Source organism: Pelodiscus sinensis, chromosome 18 (assembly GCF_049634645.1).
Source record: "Pelodiscus sinensis isolate JC-2024 chromosome 18, ASM4963464v1, whole genome shotgun sequence".
NCBI lineage: Eukaryota > Metazoa > Chordata > Testudines > Trionychidae > Pelodiscus > Pelodiscus sinensis.
The window spans coordinates 25,650,500-25,671,707 of NC_134728.1; positions in this window are offsets into that span (position 1 = coordinate 25,650,500).

Below are 21,208 nucleotides of genomic sequence, written 5' to 3' on the forward strand. Positions count from 1 at the left end.
TGTTTATTCTGCTTTCTTTAGTTTTCCTATATTCTGCTTTCTTTAGTTTTCCTATCTCCTAAGTGAAATATTCACATTTTCTTTTCACTTTTTGTTAATTCAAAATGTAGGGCCAGATCCTCACTCCCTCCACCCATGTGTACAATTTCCAGACCTCCCAGGGTAAAGAGTGACATTAAGCTGCCTTTACCCAGCAGCTGGGGGAATCCTCAGCTAACGTAGGACAGTACTATCTCTAGGCCAGCTGCTCCTTGTGCAAGGGTCATTCCAGGATGGGTGGGGAAATACATGAAAGGGTGGGACTAGACTGTGGTGTGTTCCAGTGGTTCTGATTGGTTGGGCAGCTCCTTCAGAGCAGTTTCTCACTAGTTAAATTTGTGGTGCTGGAAGCAGGAATGGCAGAATACTGTGGGGAGATGTGGTTGCTCCATCTCAAAAAAGATATATTGGAACTGGAAAATGTTCAGAACAGGGCAACAAAAATGATCAGGGACATGGAATAGCTGCCATATGAGAAGCGATTAATAAGACTGGGGCTTGTCAGCTTGGAAAAGAGAGGACTAAAAGTTGGGGGCAGGGTGGTGGAGGGAATAAGATAGAGGTCTGTAAAATTATAAATGGAGGGGAAGAAATAAATAAGGAAAAATTATTTACGCCTTCCCATTACACAAGAACTAGGGGTCACTAAATGAAATTAACAGGCAGCAAGTTTAAAATAAACAAAAGGAAGTACTTCTTCACAGAATGCAGAGTAAACCAGTGGAACTCCTTGCCAGAAGTTGTTGTGAAGGCCAGGACTTTAACAGGGTTCAAAGAAAGGCTACATAAATTCATGGAGGCTAGGCTCATCAGTGGATATTATCCAGAATGGGTAGAGATGGTGTCCCTAACCTCTGTTTGTCAGGGATGGAATGGGTGACAGGAGCGGGATGACTTGATTACCTGTCTGTTCATTCCCTCTGGGACACATGAAATTGACCACTGTCAGAAGACAGGACACGGGGCTAGATCAAGGGTCTCAAACTCCCGGCACACGGACCATCCCTAGAGTCATTTCACAATCCAGCCTGGGAGACCTGGCAGGTAGGGTGGGGGCTATTCATTACCACTCCTCCCTTCCTGTCACTGCCCTTCCCTTTCACCCTCATGGCACACCATCCCCTGAGAACACAGTTTTGAGGATCACCGGGGGGGCCTGCGCAGGGCAGCAGCAGTGGCTGGGCTCCCATGCACTCCCAGTGGCAGCTGGAGCCACAGGGAAGTGAGCGCACTCGGCAAGTGTACTCACGCTGCTTCTCAATGACTTCTGCCACTGGCTTGGGGAACAGTAACAAACAGCCCCACCCTCTAGCCTGTCCGGACTCCCAGGCTGGATTGTGCAATTGCTCTGGTGGGGGGTGGCTCACAGGCTGGGCGTCAGAGACCTTTTGTCTAGATGGACCTTTGGTTGGGCCCAGTATGACCATTCTTATGTTCTTAGAAGAATTTTATTTAAAGTCACCCCCCCCCCCTTTTCTTGGTCAGGGCGACTATATTTCCTAAAGGCAAAACTGGACACCAGGAGGGATTGGCTCAAGACCTCCTTTCCCTCCTTCAGGGCTGGCCTGAGCCCTCTCTGCCCTCCCCCACCCACTCTCTGTGGGGCTGGACCACACCATTCATCTGAGCCTCATGCTGTGCAGGGGGCAGGCAGGGCTCAGATGAATGGTGAGGTGCATAGTAGATAGGGAGACCAAAGTCACGGCTTGCTCAAGTCCTGCCTGCCTCCTGCTGGAACCCTGACTCCCCATTCTGTGCAGGGCTGGCATCATCACTCACTCCTCTGTTCCTTCTTTGGCACCCCACTTTTTTGGCCAAAGTGGGTATTTGTTCCATTTTCTCTTGCCAACTGATCAAGATGGGACAGGGCTTAAAAAAAGGGAATCTGTGGGCCAAAATGGAATGCATGGTCACCCTAGTCATGAAAAATGCCCATTCATGGCACTTTAAGGAGCAACATCACAGGGGAACACCTGTGAACTGGAAGCAAATGTAAAGGCATCCCTCATATCTCAATTACTGCCCAGGTACCTCCTGCTATCACTCAGCAGCTTGTCACTTAAAGGCTTAAAGACCAGTCAAGTAAAGGTTATATTATTTCAGAGGGGCAAAATCCCCTTCTTTTTTATTCTGGCATTGTCAGACTATGGGCCCCACTGTGGCAGGCTGTGAGACATCTGTTCTAAATGACTCTGTATGTCCCAGACCTCTGTTAAATCTTTCCTGCAATTACTGTTCTCTGTGGCTTGTTTGGCAGCTCCTACCAGCTTCTCTATAAGCTCAGGCTGTCCCGTTCCTTTTGAATGTACGCCATGATAACAAAACACTAGAAAGGTTGGGTATGAATGAAGGGAAGGATCCTCAGAGTGAAATAAAAGTTGAGACGGATATGTATTTTCATATAACTAATGCACTTGGTTTATACATTAAAGCCTCAATAGCAGTCCAGGCATTTAGGGACACAAAGGTGACTAAGATATCACCCCAGTCTCCCCACACAGCCACCCCACATGGCCATTTCTTATTAAGACAGACACCTGGAAACCTTACACACACTCAGCAACCAGGCCCAACTCCCCTCCGAGCCCCGCCCGGCCCCTCTGAGCCCTCCCACTTACCTGGTTCTGCAGGGAAGCTGCCTTCTGGCTCCATCAGGAAAACAAGATGGCCACTGGCAAAAAGCTTCAAAGGCTTTTCTTAAAGGGACCATGCTGTTTTATTTTTTATTGCGGGGAGGTTTTTTTGCTTAATAACTTTGGTCTCCCCCTTTTTCTTCTCAGCAGAATTTGTTCCCTGTTTTTTTTTTTGAGAGGGGGGGCAGGTTACTCAGTATTTTTAGTTAAACCATCAGGCAACCTTACTCATGGGGGCTGTGGGTGGGTTGGTCACCTCTCCTTGCAAAGCACTTTACCTACCAGGGCTGATCTTAACATGAGGCAAACTGAGGCAGCTGTCTCAGGTGCCAGACTGTGGGGGGAGGGGGCGCAACTAGGATCCAGAGTGTAGAAAATTGTGTCTGCTGCTGGTGCATATGTAGGCAGCAGAGCAGTACCATGAGAAGAGTAGAACAGGAACAGGGCAGAATTGAGACTTTTCAAAGTTTTGGCCCAAGTGAGGAGGTATGGGGGCATCACCTGAGCTCCCTACCTCAGGTGCCAAAATGTTGTGGGCCAGCCCTGTTACCTATAGTCACAGACTACCTTTAAAAAACAACAGCACAAAAGTTGATTTCAGTGTAAGGCTGTGTCTACACTGCAAAGAAAAGTTGGGAAAAAATGCAAATTACAAACCACAATTTGTCCATCTTTTTCTGCTTTTCTTCTGAAAGATGCTTTCCCAACATTTGGCCGGTCTACACGAGGCCAAATGTCGGAAAAAACCTCTCTTTTGGAACATCCCTTTTTCCTCGTATAACAAAGTTTACAGGGATGCCAAAAAAATGCATCTGCTTTTCTGAAATTTTGGACATGGCAGAGCTCTTCCGGTATCCTGGAAAAGCTCTGTAGTCTAGATGTACCCTGAGACAGATGCAGCTCTCAGTTACATAAGGCAAATCTAGAGGAACTCTGTTAAAAACCAATATGTAAATAGAGTCACCAGAACAAGTGGAATCAGGCTGTGGCTCATTGACTTGCTAATAAGTCAGAGCATTCCAACTCCACAGCACCCTGAACTGTCTCATTCTTTGTATTTCATGGCTTCTTCCTCTAGTCCAGCCTGCAACCTGTGGGGCCATAAAAGTGTGAGCTCAAGTCTTTTTCATAACATTTGCACTGCCCAGGAACAGAAGAACCGTGAGAAGTTCAAATCTTGAATTATTTCAATCCCACAAAGAACTTCCTGTGTGATTTAAAAAAAGTATGTGGAAAAAATATAAACATAAATACCTGAAATAAAAACATAAGTCCAAGAAGTTGGGTGGACCACAGTTTGTCAGGGATGGAAGAGACAGAAAGGCCAACTCCTTTCTGCTGCGGGATCTAAGACTCTCTCCGATGTTCATCTGTACGCACTGGTGAGGGGCAGATTTGAAGGTTGTATTGTCTCCATTGAGTAACTGTGCTCAGTTACAGCTTCTCTCTCATCTCCTCCCTTAAGCGTAGCATACCCGATGGCCTTGATCACACCAGATTCTCAGCTGGTGTAATTTAGCTTAGCTCCATTTCACCTGAGAAACTGGCCTCCTCTTATTTCTAATTTCTCTCTCAGAACTGCGATCTCTACAGGCTTTGAGTTGTCACTTGGGTGCTGCCTCTAGTTTGAGTGCGGTCCACACATGCAAGCCCTTCACACACGTTTAGCTCACGTAGGCTGGCACCTCAGGACGTGTAAATTACGACTTGAGCTGGCACAGCTGGTCGCAATTGCTCGGAGAAGTGTGAATGTTATTTCATACTATTGCCACTCTAACCCAGTGAGGTGAAGCGGAGGTTTTCACTCAAGTCATCCATACTTCAGTTAACTCTGCAGTGAAGACATAATCTGTGAACCTAATCCTGGTTTCCTTTACACCAGCTTGACACAGGAGTGGATCCCACATCCAGTTGACATTGGAGTGGGATGAGAATCGCTGTCATGTTAGCTATGGCCTTGAATCACTGTGTTCTTGCGGGGAGGCAGTGGGTTTCACGTTTCAGGGCTAATATACCTAATATAGGATAAAAACTCTGGCCTAATTTCTCATCTCACTTCTCTCCATGCAACCCCAGTGATTTGGTGTAACTTAGGGTAGAATCTGCTGTTTTCTACAAACAGGGCCAAATTCACTATTCGAGCTGCAAGTGACACAAAGCAGTAGTGAAGCTGGGAGGCAGTGTGGAAAGGCTACTGGATTTGGATGCAGGGCTCTATTCTCAGCTGAGCTGGCCACCTGCTGTTTGACCTTAGATAAAGTCACTTCTTTTCTCCCCCTCCCATCCCTGGTGTTTTTAAACTGTGAGCTCTAACCTTTCACTGTGATTAGAATATTCAGCACAGTGCTACCCTGAGCTTTGTCGGTTCTGTTATAAATAATAAATACTAAAAGGACCACTGTCACACATAAAGACAACTACTGTACCACTGGGGGCTAGCTAAGGAAGACAAGACTCATGGTATGTCTACACTGAGGGAGTTTTCTAGGGTATCCCAGAAAAACTCCGCCGCATCCAGGGAACGCATTTGCTCTTCTACTTTTTTTTTGCGGCAGTGCAAATGCACCCTTTTGGAAGCCCTGTCTTCCTCATTCCATGAGGAATAAGGGATCTTCTGAAAAAGGAGGATTTTCTGAAATTTGGCCCAGTGTAGAAAAGCCTCTTCTGAAAAAAAAAAAAAAAACGGAAAAAGCAAGGCAGAATGCGGAGCGCAATTTGCGGAGCTTTTTACGAAAAAAAAGCTGTAGTGTAGACCTAGCCTCAGAAATGGGCTGCAGAGTTGGACTTGGATCTAAGTTTCATGGTATTTTGGACCTCAGTTTTTGCTTCAAGCCCATCTGGAACAATCCACTGCTTGAAAACACATGGTAAATCTCAGAGAAAAGAAGCTTAAAACAAAATAACCCCTCCCCCCAGCTTTTCCATGGAAGAAAGGCAGGGCTGCTACCAAACCCAATGCCAACAACTTTGGAAACCCAAAACAAAGTTATATAACAACAAATATGAAATTAACTAAGGGGGTGGGGGAGTCTGGCCCTTCTCTGGCCCACCCATGTGTAATTGAATGCAATCAGCCATAAAAAAGAGCAACCTGGCACTTCAGGCCTGGTTCTGTGCCAGCCATGGAGCTCTCACTGCTTTTTGAAAATATTGCATTTTAGTGAAAGCAGCTAACTGAACCACTGAAATTGAGCTAAGCAAAGGCAGGGAAACGCCTGCTCTTTTTCCAGTAGCTAGAGTAAAGTTGCTGTGTGAGGCTAACAGTTTGAATGAGGGACTGATACATCTTCATTTTCCTTCATGGGTCCAAGTCCCCATTCTGGGCGAGAATAGGAGTTTTGCAGTTGGTTTCTGTAAATCCAAGATTTAGTTCTTAATCTGAGAGACAACCAGAGCAATGCCAAATTGCTCCCTTTCCAGGCAAACTCCCCTGTTTATTCTACAAGTGTATGAAAGAGTATTTCCTCTTGTTTGTATTAAACTTGATGCCTGCTAATTTCAACAGGTGACCCCTTGGTTTTGTATTTTGTGAAAGGGTAGATAACATTTTTCTGGTGCAGCATGATTTCCCTTTACAAAAGCTATGTTAACTCTTCCCCAGAAAGTTATGTCTATCTATGAGTCTGATAACTGAGTTCTTCAGTATAGTTTCTACCAATTTGCCCAGTATTGAAGTGAAGTTCATGGACCTATAAATGACAGGATTGCTGCTGGAGCCATTTTTAAAAACCAGCAATCCACTACCTACTTACCTTGTTCAGCTGTACGTTCTATACTACTGTAACCCGCTCTTTCCTCCCTGGGTTATTCAGGAGCAGGCAATGCTCACCTGTGTGCCTGGGAGCCTGACATTTTTAATATTAAAGGAGATCCTGAGTACTGCAGTGGTGATGTTGAATAGTTGGAGATCCTCTATCCACCTCATTGCTGCAGTCCATTGCTCCTAAAGGAATATACAATGGTGGCTGGCCCATATATACACTTAATGGTGTGCCTTGGAAGCCACCAGGAACAAACTTATTCTGGTAATAATCTGGACCCCAAAACAACAATTATAAATAATATACATCTAATTGATTAAATTAGAATGAACACATTTTTACTTAACCATGTAAAGAAACAGGGTTTAACAGACTGAAATCGAACAGTTAACAAACTACACAGAAATAAATGTGTCTAACTGGCATGTACACTGCCCCCATTTATCCCACCGCAGAGTGTGCACGCCTCTTGATTTCAGAGTCCAAGACACTTGTGTGGGCACACCTGAAGGTCTCCAGCTGGAGTGGAGCCAGCACTATGCAGGTTCTGTGTGTGTCAATCCAGGCAGGCAACAACTGCAAAATCCTTCTGGCACTGGAACAGGCCCCACCAAATGCCAGCAGCTCTGGTTCCCTGGCCAGATCAATTGGACCCAGAGTCAGTCTGTCTTCTGTGCTCCATCCCAGGCAGCACTTACCCAAACAACCACAGTTACTGCCAGTTACTTCTATGCAGGCTCTTCTCAGCCACAGGCACAGTCAGGGTCTCCCCACTCCAGGGACAATCACCAACAGCCCCTGATGCAGCCTGCTAGAGCAAACAGGCTCTTACTTCCAGCAGCAGCTCCTGGACTGTAAAAAGCTGCACATCAGCAATCTGGCACCTTTCTCCAAATTGGAGCTCACCAATTCTCTCTCTGCACTGCCTGGAAGAGTGCAACAGTTTCTCTCCTTTTTCCCAAGGCCTCATGGGAGTTGTAGTCTCTAGGGCTAGATTGCAGCACAAATGGTCCTCCCAGTAAAAATCAAAAGGTCCTATAGCAAAGGGAGCCTACACTACATTTAATAGTTTTGCAATTTCATGTTCAATTTACTCTTGCAATTGTGGGTGAATACCATTTAGGTCTGGTGACACATGACTGTTTAATTTGTCAATCTGTTCTAAACCTTCTCCGCCCCATCGATGTTGGACAGTCCTTCAGAAGGATAGCTCCCCCACATCCTCTTCAATGAAGACCAAAGCAAAGAATCCATTTAGCTTCTCTACAGTGGCCATTTCTTCCTTGAGTGCTCTTTTAACCCATTGGTCATCAAGTGGTCTCACTGCCTTTATGGATGTTCTTACCAATATTACTGATTAGTTTTAGCAAGTTGTTTCTCAAATTCTTTCTTGGCCTGCCTCACCACACGCTTACACTTAGCATACTTGAATTTGTGCGCCTTCTAACAGACTCCATGACTCCTGATGTGTAGCTATGGTATCATTCTTTGGTCCTCATCTGTTCTGACTTGTACTATACATTTATCTGAGACCCCATGATGGTGTTCTTAAATAGTCCCTATTCTGCTTGCAGGCATCTAAATAGCTCCTTTTAATTTTCATCTAACAAGCAGCCTCATTCTTGTATCATTCCCCTTTTAAAGCTCCTGTTAAAATGGTGGGAGGTTAGTATTATTTCCCCAGAAGGATTTTACATTTAATAACACTATTACTAAGTTGTTCATCTTTGATTAGACCTACAGTATCATCTAAAGTCATAGACCAGATCCCCATAGTGCTATAGGCTAGAAATACAGAGTATAAAGACAGTCTTTGCCCCAAAGAACTTACAGTCCAAATAATGGCAGATGTGTTATTCACACAATAGAGATGAAATCCTGGCCTCATTGAAATCAATGGCAAAATTTCCATTGACTTCAATAGGACCAAGAAATTATCCTAGGTGCCTGTGTGCTGTAAAGATTTCAGGAGCTATATTGGTAAACAAGTGAGACAAAGTCGGGTCTCCAACTGAGTGTACATTGGTGTCTTTGGTTGTAGCTATAACCTACAACAAACATTTAAGGAGTGTGATTCCATATATCATATCATATCATATCATATCATATCATATCATATCATATCATATCAGTTCTATTCACAGAAGGTATGTCTAGACTACATGGCTCTGTTGACGGAGCCATGTAGATGAGTTTACTAGACATAGGAAAATGAAGCAGCAATTTAAATAATCGCCGCTTCATTTACATCAAAATGGCCACCGCGCTGTGCTGATCAGCTGTTTGACAGTACAGCAGGGCAGTCTGGATGCACCATGGCTGACAAGGGAAGCCTTTGTCAACCACTCAGGTAAACCTCATTTCACGAGGCATACCTGAGCGGTATTTAAATTACCTCTTCATTTTGCTATGTCTAGTAAACTCATCTACATGGCTCCGTCGACAGAACCATGTAGACTAGACATACCCAGACTATTTGTGCTATTCTGTTCACAGACTGTTATTTGTGCTGTTCTATCCTTGCTGGTTATATGTCCTCAGCATCTACAGTCGTAGGCATTAGAACTCGTTAAAATGTTTTTAATTTCTTAACATGGACAACATGTTCAGAATTTTAAATTTTGGGGGGTGGGATATGGGAAATAGTTAAGAAATCTCATTTCATGTTCTTGGGTTTTTTTGAACTTCTATTCAAATTTTCATTTTTTGAAAAAAAAATTATTTTGAAATTTGGATTTTATCCAGGAGTTAGCCAGGGTATCACTCAAGGAAGCTGGGAGAATGTACATGTGGAGGTTGGCTAACATGATGAATGATCTCCATAACCCAGGGGTTCACGGTCAACTAACTTGGGACACAGCCAGACCACAGCCTACCTGCTCAGACTCTGCGGTCAGCAGCAGGCACCGTGAGTGATGATTCACATGACTAATTTTTCATGGTAGTCATTTGGAGAAGTGAAGAATATATTGTTCCCATGAGCCATGTTGACTTGTAGTGGGAGGACAATGCTTGGCCTCGCCCCTACTCTAACCCCCAGCCAGCATTCCTTTGAGGAGTGAAGATGACTGTGTCATAGTCTTCTCCTATGTGTGGAATTATAAGATGGTACAATTCTAACGTCCTACAAACATACTGGTTGCAGTCCGTCTATGCATCTCTCTCCTGTTGGATACGGCTTTCTTCCCTTAATTCCTCTGTTTATTTTAATGGGAATTAGGTTCTCTCACTAAGTGCATACCTGCACCTTTAGGTACTTAGAGTCCTTTGCAATAAGGAAATAAATATGTCAATAAATAAATAAATCAGCCCATAAATGCCATTTTCAAAGGAGATGTTGGTGCTTAAGAGCCCAAGTCACACAGATGCTTTTTAAAACATTACCCTCTCACCTGACTTCAGCTATCTGTAGTGGAGGGCTAAGGACAAACTCCTACACCCTAAAGTGCACTCCTCAGAGCCTCTCCTCCCCCTCCTCCTTGTTTTATGTTCACATGAACTAGAGTGAATGGAAAAAGCTTGTGGACGAGGACATTATTACCAAGCTATATGATTCACTCGGAGGGGACATTACACAGCACTGTTTTCTCTCCTAAGTAATGCCCTCGGTTTCCTCTTCAAGGAATCATGTGGAGCAAAACCACAACAGGCTGCTGCCATTTGCTAGGCAGAGGGGGAAATAGCCTTTCTCTTAGCAAAGAATCTTCACTTTTCTCTTTCTTTGGGTGTCAGGGCAGTATAGGTTTGATAGGATTCCTATGAATGAGAACAGCCCTCAACCCCCCAGTTTTCTCCCATTGTTTCTCTTGCATATACTAGTATTGAAGGTTTGTGGTTAAATGACCTCAGACTTATTGCAAAAGTAGTTAGCTTGCATTCTTCTAACAGCATGTGATTCCATAAGAAACACCGCTCCACGTCTCGTTCCTTTTCATTAACTCTTTCATGGGAAGGAAAGCCCTTCAAAATCAAAGACATTTCCTTTCCACCTCCCCTCGGAGCTGAGACATCAACAGGGCGGTTCTAGTCTCAGCTCCTGTTATCACATATACCAGAACTCAAGTTTCTCTCTGTCCAGGAAAGGCCAATTCTCAGACAGCAACACCAACCTGTATCATAGGTCAGGACTGCAGAGCTGTGTGAAGAAGTTGTATTATTTATTGCAATTGTCTATAGGTACCAACTGTGTTGTACAAATGCACAGTGAGAAACAGCCTCTGTCCCAGAGAGATTTCAATCTAAATAGATGAAGACAATAGAAGTTGGGAAGGGAAAAAGAGGAACCGTGGGGGAAGAAATCTGCCCAAAGCCATACATCAGGAAAGAGACAAGGCTAGGAGTAGAACCCAGGTTTCCTAACTCCCTGTTCTATGCTTTACCAAGAACACACCATCACTCATGATCTTACATAAGGACACCTCTGCCAGGCCTGTTTTTTTAAATCCCCGGTTATCGATCACAGAAACAATTCAACTAAATCAGATGAGGAATGAAGTGTGTGGCCTAGTGGTGATGCGTTGGTGGTTCCTAGGGAGGAACAGAATTTTCCCCCAAATAGCCTGACATGCAGTGGGCAGTAAAGCAAAGAGGCACCTGTCCACTGCTAAACCTCTCCATAGAATGCACAGATCTCACTCCATGTCCCTGTGCCTTGCCTGTCCACTCTCGGGTACTGAAACCCATCCAGGCAATAGGGAGTGAACGGTCCTACCATTATTGGTCATCGTTGTCTGGTTGTGGGAGTTGGAGGGAACTGGCCTGTAAGCAACTCAGATTAGTCACTGTGTGTGAATGCATGCACGTGTGTACTTCACAGCATTTAGCGCAATGGAGTTCCAATTCTGATTCAGATCTGAGTACTACCACAGTGCAAACGGTAATAATGAAAGGAGGAAGAGAAAGTTACTGGGTCCTTGAAGAAAAATGGTGAAGTCAGCTGTGGTTTTCAAACTCCTGGAAAGTCTGAGTAGGGACAGAGCTGAGAAACACTGTTCTGTATGGTGCAGAGTTAAGAAGAAGAGATCCCCTCCCACTGGGGAGCTGACAGCCTCTGCAGGCCCCTGGGCAAGGTATGTGGGGTGGGGAGGTGGGGTAGGGAGTGTCTCTACACTCCTGGAAGGGGCGTGGCCTCAGATGGAAGAGGTGGGGCTGGGGGCAGCCACCCCTCTGCACCTCTGCAAGCATTCCATGGGAACCCCTGGTCCTTTTGAATCATTTCCTCCCACCCCCTTTCATTGGGCCTGCCCTCCCAGTTCTAGGCCAGGTTTTGGGAACAACAATTGTAGAGGCAGTCTTTGAAGAATTCATTTTCCATAAAACTCACTCCATGTTAGGAGATGAAATCTGCAAGTGCCAACTTGAGTCTACATCGACTCCTCCACAGGACAGATTTAGCGAATAAGAACTAACAGATTAGGCTGAAATTCTTCTTGCAGATCTTAAATATTATAACTTCAGAGGGAGCTCAGTGCATGGAGAACAGAACAGCTAAGCTGCAGTCTGCTATGTAGGCCTGAAAGGAGAATTTTGCCATTGGTTCTTTATATTGATACAGTCTTGGTGCATTAATTCAATGTTCCTAATTCAATGGAACACAGGCACTTCTCTAGAAGGTAGTTTCAGAGAAGTCTCCTGATGGAATGAGATCAAAATGAATCAGACAGTGGCAACATGCAGTTAGGGATATGGAGAGCAAATTGATAAGGACATAACATACATTTGAGCCCCATTTCTAGGGTCAGGTTGTTACAGTTAACGCCTAAGGATCAACCAAGAAGGTTATCTCCAGGTGTTTGTGCAGAGTCTAGCACCAACAGGTAGATGTTTCCTGCACTGAAGTGCTTACAATCTAATTAAACAAGACAAGTTGGGAGATGAAGTAGGACACAACAGCAGACTGTGTTGTGTGTTATAAATGGCAGCAAGTGTCGTGTTTCATATTGTTTGGGGGTGGAGGGAGTTTATTAAGAGGAGGGTCAGCTGAAGGGTGAGGGGAATAGGGGCAAGTGTGTAAAAACCAGCCAATCAGTATCATGTAGAGAAAGTCCAATTGAAACTGGAGGACTGAAGAGGTGTGTGGATATGGTGCTGACCCTCTGTGCAGAGTGTAATTTTGTTGTTTCTGGAGGCAGTATGTGCACCGATAGGCACTGTGTAAAACTTAGAGCACTTCACTCCTGACTCGGGATTCTTTCCCTGTGCCAAATTGTCTGTGGTGCTTTTCTTGTGTGGATAAATCATCTCCCCAGATGCTATGATTTGCCTCCTGACTCATTTCCATTTGGAATCTAGATCAGGTTTTAGTTTGAACTCAAGATGGGCTCCAGCCAAAGACATGGATCTAAATGCCCTCAGACTTTGGAGAAGGGTAGGCCTGAATTTGAAACTACTAATTGTTCCAATCTGCATAATGGACTGAACCAAACCCTGGAGCCAAAAACTCCCAGACTATGGGAGACCTAAGATCTCAATTCAGATCTCATTTTTGCTGTTGATACCCATTTCTAGCTTAAGTCAGGTCTCCAGAAATGAAAAGCCAGTGCTTTAGTTTACCGTGCTAACTTATCGATTTTTTTTGTAGATGAATGTTTAGCCATTTAGTCCCCTTTTATCTGGGAAACGGGGTCTCACTAGTCCCTACACACAAGAAAGACAAGGAAGAAAAAAACAATGTTTGCTAAATGCAAGTGACCATGTGACCTACAGTTCTGGCTCATGCCTTTGGGTCTAAAGTGCTGTCCTGCCTTGGCTACCAGCAGTAAGCCAATGGCTCTTGTTGTTACAGAAGTTAAGGGTTTGCACAGAAATTATTGCAAGTGTAACTGCCACTGGGCAGAGTTGAACCTGGGCCCTCTAAAGCTTAGTATAGGAGCTTCTACAGCTTGAGCTATAAAGACAGCTGATGCTCAGCTTAGGTTGTAGAGTTCCCTTGTTTTGATCTCTCTCTGTAAGTGGTCTAAGTACCACAACATGGGGCAGTGAATCACACTAGGGCTATATCTACACTACAAGTTTTCTCGGCAAAAAATACACCAATGAGGGACTCATTTGCATCAGTCGTGATCTCATTTGCATATTTTCTGCCGATTTGTTTTTGCACTGGGGTTTTTGCACAAAAACAAGCAATGTGGACATTTTCTTTTTGTGCAAAACCCCCTTTTTCCACAAGATCAGTATACCTCCTTTTTTGGGGCATAAGGATCTTGTGGAAATAAGGGGGTTTTGCGCAAAAAGCTATAGTGCAAAAATGGATTGGCAGAAAATATGCAAATGAAATCATGACTCATGCAAATGAGTCCTTCATTAGCATATTTTTTGCTGAGAAAACTCATAGTGTAGACTTACCCTAGGTGTGTGGGTTACACAATCGTTTTCATGGGCTGCACTACGCAGGTGGTTCTACTAAAGATCTGTTCTGGCCTTAAAACCTGTAAAACTGACATGTCATCATAATTCACAAAGGAAGACTGTTTACAAGCATCTGAGAGGGCCAACCCCCAACTAGTACTAAACAGATTACAAGCTAAAGTCAATAGGCTTACACTAATTCACAGCAGCTGAGGACCTTGTCCTAAACTGCAAACTGATATCCAGTGTGCTCAACACAATGGAGAAAGGGACACTGAAAGTATCCCTTAGAAAGTACGGATTACGTCCAACTGTCTGCTACACTGCTCTGAAGAAAATCATTACTCCAACAGAAGGGTTTGTCAACACAGCACCATATCATTAGCTCAAGGTTTATACACTTCAGTTGACACCTCTCCCTTGTCCTACAGATGTTTCACTTCGTTTAGGATTGAGCCTCTAACAATGCAGCTGTTTGAACACATGTGCATTTTCCACTTAACAAACCACAAGAATATGGCAACAGGGTTACATCATCTGAATCCTATGGCTAGAAGGCAGGAAGCAGAAAGATAATTCTTTGGGAAATCTTTATATTCTCCTGTAGCTTCCCTGTCCGATTGTATTCATCTACTGAATTACACCGAGGCCATAGGGGAGGCAAGTCTGATTTATATTACAAGTGACAACTAAAGCTTTTAAATCATTCCCACAGTTCATTTTCAGGAGATGTTTCACCTGCAATTTTTTGTTAGGGCCAGAGAAGGTATTTCTTAAAAGAAAAAAAAAACCTACCAAAATCCAAGGTATTCCAGTTCATCATTAATCCATTGTTGTAATGAAGTAAGTTAGATCTCACACCACTAATGTGTTTTCAGAGGAACTGTAAACTGGGATGAGGAATTGACTTGTAATATGCTTTCCAATTAGCTCAAGGTTTATACACTTCAGTTGACACCTCTCCCTTGTCCTACAGATGTTTCACTTCGTTTAGGATTGAGCCAACAGAAGAGCAACAGGAGAGCAGGCCAGAGCTGGAGTCTCACCATGCAGATGCCTTTCTCCTCTAGCCACAAAATACAAGTCAGGGGAAGCATTGGGTTAGTGAAAATTTTTAAGAGACTAAGGTTTGATTCTTCTCCAGTTGACACTGGTGTAATTCCATTGATTGAACAGAATTATTCTTGATTTACACCAGTGTATGTGCAAGGAGAATGACTTATTTTTTGAGAGAGTATCCAATCTATGAAATAGGTGATGAAAATAAACTAATCTCAGCGGGGTACCCATGTTAATCTGTAACTTTAAAAAGAATGAGCAGTCCTGTGGCACCTGAGAGATGAACACATATATTATATCATGAGCTTTTGTGTGGAAAACCCACTTCATCAGATGAATTTACCTATGAAAGCTCATGATATAATATATTTGTTAATCTCTGAGGGTGTGTCTAGACTACACCCCTCTTTTGACAGAGAGAAGTAAATTAGGCACTTGGAAATTGCAAATGAAGCTGGGATTTGAATTTCCCACGCTTCATTTGTACGATTGCGTCATGGCGCTCTTTCAAAAAAGCACTATTTTGAAATTGAAACCACAGTCTAGATGAGGTTCTTTCAAAAAAGGCTTCTATTTTTGAAAGAACTGCATCTAGACTGCAGTTTCAATTTTGAAATAGCGCTTTTTTGAAAGAGCACCATGACGCAAATGATTATGCAAATGAAATGGGGGAAATTCAAATCACAGCTTCATTTGCAATTTCAAAGTGCCTAATTTACATCCCTCTGTCGAAAGAGGGGTAGTCTAGACACAACCTGCGGTGGCACAGGATTATATGTTGTTTATAAACCAATCTGTGTGTCTGAATCTGCTGTAAATTACTCTATGTAAATCAAGAGTAACTACTGACGTTTAACTGGTGTACATATGGTATAAAATCAGATTAGTTATTTCTGGAGTTATTATTTTGAAATAAGGCCTGGAACTACAGAACAGCCTTTCTGGCATTTCTGGCAGAAAAGGGGAGATGGTGATAAAAACTGATGAAGCAAAGCATTAAACATTTAATTTAAACTCCAAAACTTTCGGCTTTGGTCCAACCCCCTTCTGTTCATCCCCTCCATCTCAAATACTGTAGGGGAAAAGGTGAATGGTAAAAACTATAAGAGGGGATTCCCCAGCTGTTCATTTAAAATTGGTTTAAGGTCTCTGTTTGCTATACCAGTGCTGCAAAAAGTCCACACTGCGGGCAAAGGTGCTATTGTGACTCAGTTCTCTTCCTGAAAATATTTCCAAGGTTTTGTTCTGTTTCCCCCATGATTCAGTAACCTATTTTATTGCCTTGTATTGTCTTTTGCACACAGAGACACATTGGTATAATGCACATTTTCCTACTTTGGATGCTTAACTCAGGACTTTGGCACATTCATGATCATTTTGTGTGCCTTAGTGCTAAGTTGGTGACCAAATCCTGCATCTGGGCATCACAGAAACTGGGACGATAGTCCACAAACTAATAGCATTAGAGAAATGTTAAAACTATGCAAAACTGCTTGGCCTTGCTACCTTTGTAGTAGTGCAGGATGCGGAGAGGAGAGAGGGTTGGAGGAGCAATCCCTTTTTTCCCCTTATTATTTTTACTCTTGTTCATTCTTTTAAAGATAATTCCTAGCAGCAAAGTTCAGACTTATACTGGAGCCTACATTTTTCTCTAAATTTAGAGATATTTTGATCCAGGATACTTCACAAATTTTGATTTTTCCTCAGCATTGGAAGCCTAATAAACTTACTCTATGAAGGACATAGTCAGCCAACATCTGGAAGCAGATAAAATCCCGTGTTCTACTGTTCCACAGTCTTAAGGATCATTAGGATTGTAAAATGCTAATGCAGAAACATTTGTCTTAGGCATGCAATAAAATGAAAACAACACCACCAAAATCAGAAGAACGTCTGATGAAAAGAAATACTAAGACCTTTCCGAGCAAGAGGAAGTCACTTCCTAAACCAGAGCGTAGGAACTTGTAGAACAGAAACTTCACAGTAGCACAGAAGGGGATTTTATTATTTCAATTGTGAGACTTCATTACCCGCTCTTTGAATGTTGCTTTCCCTCCCCCCTCCAGTATGGTTTACCGCTTGTAAATTATTTGTCACATGGTTGTAATACTCGCCAGATCTTTAACTTTCTAATCATGCATCTTTTATTGGGTCTCTTTTAAAGAAGTATTATAATTACTTGTCAAGATCTCCGTAAATTTTATTGAGCTGTAAAATATTATACTTTAATTATTTGGAAAAAAAAGTTCCCTGTGCAAGACTAAGTGATCGATACTGCAAGAAGCATGATGTCTTTTGCAGTTTTGCAATTCTTCTTGGTATATATCTCAAAAGTTTCAAAACTTTTTCACTTTAGTGTCAGGGGGAATTGTAAAGTATTAATAAAGGGGCTTTGATTAGCCTGAAGAAATTGCCTACCACAGGTCTTTAACAAAGAGGGGACCGCAAAGAATACATTTATACTCCTTTGTGCAAGGCAGAGAGACCATAGAAGAACAGTTCTACAGCAAGATAGAAGGCAGAGAATCAAAGACAGGGTTACCCATCTTTATCAAAAGCTGAGACTTTTCTTATAATGGATCTTATGTACTATAGACAAATTTGTCTGGGATTCTCCTCTTTCCAACTTTCTTAGTTTTACCTCAGATGGCCCAGTTCTGTCAGCTTTTATTGAAAACGAGTAGTACCTTTGCCTGCAAACAGTCCTATTTATTTCAGTGGCATTACTTATAGAGTAAGGTACAAAGATTAGTGTGTCTGGAATCAGGTGCCCAAAAACATGTTGCAGCTACTAGTACACATGGTTTTCCATGCACTGTTTCAAAAGATTATTTGCAACCATTAAATCTGTCATAAAGTTATCCGGAGTATATCAAATACCAAAGCAATAAGTCCACCTACTAGCTAAGATTTTAAGCACTCCTGATTAGTATGAGTTAGATCTCTTTTACAGCTAGACAGACATATGTTAAGTGACTTGACCAAGCAGTATACTAAGCTAGTAGCAGAAGCTCTCAACCCTGTTCCTTGATCTGACCACAAAGAACTCTCTCTGGGATATTCTTAATAATAAAAACATGTTATTCTTGGGGACATGTAGTCTCACGTTCTTATAATAATCTTACATGACCCATGTGTCTTCGAGTTCTGTCTTGGGTATCTGGCTCCATGTATGGCTGGTGTTTCCTGTGCTAGACCAGAATTTCTCAACCTTTTTTTTAGTGCCCTGTCGGGGGGTACGCCCCTGACGTGGGGTGTGTCCCCCTTCTAGGACCCCGTGTCTCGGTCCCGGCACCTCTCTCAGGGCATATACAGTACCAGAGTCCCAGTATAAAAGTCTAGGCCCTTTTCTCACGGTATATACGGTACCAGAGGCTTAGCTCCAGGAAAAAGCCTTTCCTTGTTGGGGTGATTTCCCCAGGTGCGGAAAGCGGTGCTAGGGGGCCTCGGGCCCTCCCTCTCCACCGGGTCCCAGCCCAGGGCCCTGTAGGCAGGGACTCCAGCCGATACACACCGAGCTGTGGTAGCAATCCCTTTCCCTGGGCTGCTTCCTACCCCCTGGCGTCCCTATAAACCGTCTGCCTCGGCGGCGGTCCTTGCCGGGGCTGGAGGCGTAGGGGTTCCAGTCCCTCCAGCGGGGTTGACTGCTGTTGGTACTCCTGGCGGCAGACGCGGGCTCTCTCTCTGGCATCAGCTGCTGCAGGAACACCGGGGATGCGGCCTGGGTCCTTCTAGTCTCCAGCTGCCTTCCTTCCTGCCGGGCTCCCTCCGCCTTTATATGCTGGCTTTGCTGGGAGCATGCCCAGCAGGGCCGGAGGGGCGGAGCACTCTCAGCCAGCTGGGCCTGGGCTACTCCCAGCCCTTTAGTGCAGGGCCTGTTCGCCTCGTCACATGCCCCCTTTAAAAATATATATATATAGGTACCCCCAGTACCTACAGTTTTCAGAGAACATTTTTTTCTACCATTGCAACACATTTGTTTAAACAACTTAATCGTAGCTGGGCGGGTGATGAAATTTTTGGGTGTAAAAAGTACAAAAATAATAAAGCGCTGTAAAACTTAAAACAAAAATTCAGTTTTCCCCACATTTCAGTTGTGTTGACATACCCCCCATACTTCTCTTGAGCACCCCTAAGGGTACTCGTACCATTGGTTAAGAAACACTGTTCTAGACTGTCTTGAGTTATAGAGTGCATGGGTAATTCTAAACAAGATTCCTTTTCAGCCTTCAGCAAACAACTTAACTATAATAACTGAGAAGGAAATGAGGCCTGAACACAAAGTTTCATGTTTTCTCTGGATAGTCATGTATGGGTTGCCAACATTGCTCCAGCAGCGTCCTTGTGGATGAAATACACATCAAGTGACACCCGACTAATGTCAATATCAGCCCTTCAAAGAAATGTTGCTGTTTTCCAGTGAAATACTAGCACGCATTAGCTGCAAAATGGCCTCTGAAGTTAGCATACACTATTTTAATGCAGCACCCTTTCAACTGTAATAAACTGTTATAGTTGATTCATTCACCGTGCAAGGTTCTTAATAGTGACCATTTATAAATGTTGTGTCTTAAAAATCATTTGTATTTTACTGCCCATCAGCATTCAAATCCAAACACTATTCTTTTGGGTTCCTTTATTTCATTGTAAATGACTTAGATGGGTGATCATCCAGGGACTGTTAATGAAACAGGCAGGGCTTAATATAGAGGAAGTATATCTTTAGCGGATGTTGACCAGCAAAATCTGTTCAATATGCATTCATAATAAACAACACAAAGGCAAAAATAGAGCACAGCAGTGTTCATGTTGTTGCTCTTTTTAATAGCTAAGCACTGACAATCCTGTTTAAACAGACATGTTTAAACAGGAATACAGTTGTGGCTGGTTGAATCACTAATTGTAAATAATTTATTCAACAAAGTTAACTCATTTGCCTATTGGCAAATTGTCCACAAACTGTGTTAAATTCTTACAAATCTATTTATGATTCATAACCAGTTAGTTGTTGCAATTCAATATATAGAAACCATGACAATGGAAACAAAGAAATGGCATGCAATGCTGTCAAAGGAGGCAGAATCAGACTAAATCTCAGTCTTGCAAAGACTTGCATGTGCTTAACTGTACACATTATGGACCTCATCCATACCCTGTAGAAATAAGTATAAAGATGCTTTTTGATGTCATTAGGATTTGGAAAAAAAAATCCTATAAGATATCACAATGATGCCCATGGGACTGCCCAAAGTTAAAATCTTTACAGGATTGCAGCCTATAGATGTGTATGGCTGTAAATTACCACAGTCAGCACTAGGGTTGTGAACGGTTAACCATTTTACCAGCAAACTGGCTAGCTTCTAAATTGCTAACTGGTTAAACATAACCTTTGACCAGTTAACCGATTAAAAGGGATTTTACGTCACTAGTCAGCACCCAGATTAATTAGCCCATTCTACAGATAATGCTACCTACTTCACAGCCACTTGAGCAATGGCCTTGTTCCCCCACTCAAAACAATTGCTTCCCTTCCTATTCCTAAGTGGAATTGTCCTGATTGCCCACTCTGGGCCAAATGGAGATCACCTGCCTTTGTTTGCAAGCCTCAATGCCCCTATATTTTTCTACTGCCAACCCACCTGCAACAGCGGTGACACAACCCAGAAGTCTTTGAGCCATGCTGCTGTACAAAGTGACAGGAGCAAAGCCTTCTGGGGCACATTAGCAACTGTGCTGGAGGGCAAGCAGTGGAAGGAAAGTAAACAGCTTCCAGAGCTCTAGGGATACAAGATACAGCTGCAGGCTGGCTGACAGCAACAAACCAACATCGCTCAGCAGGAGGGCAAAGATACTTTCTTCTGTAAACTCTGCATCATGCAGTTGTGTGAGGTGGCTCCCACTGCCTGCCCCGAAAATGGTGCCCTGGTCACCATCAATATTTTCGGCATCATTAACAAAAAAGGGAAAGAAATTAACTGAAGACAAATAGTATAGTTCATATCTTTATTGTATTTTTTGCTGAACTGGCTCAGTTCTTTGCATTTGACCGTCCAATTATGTTAATTTACAGAGATTTTAACTCTGAGGGTTAGTATGTAAAGTTTTCATTCAGCGACTAATGGGAGGAACAACCTAGTAGATGGCGCATTATTCATGTGGCTATGTAAAATAAATACTTAACAGACATGGGGACAAATTAATCCATGGTGTAACTAACTGACCTAGATTCCCCATTCCAGAGCACCTCCTTGTGAAAGCTCTGGTGTTGCAGCTCTTCTATCTTACCCTCCTCCAGACTTCAGTGGTCCATGCAGTGACTTGGCTCAGCAGCCTCACACTACAAGTCCCGTCTGAGGTAACAATGTCCAA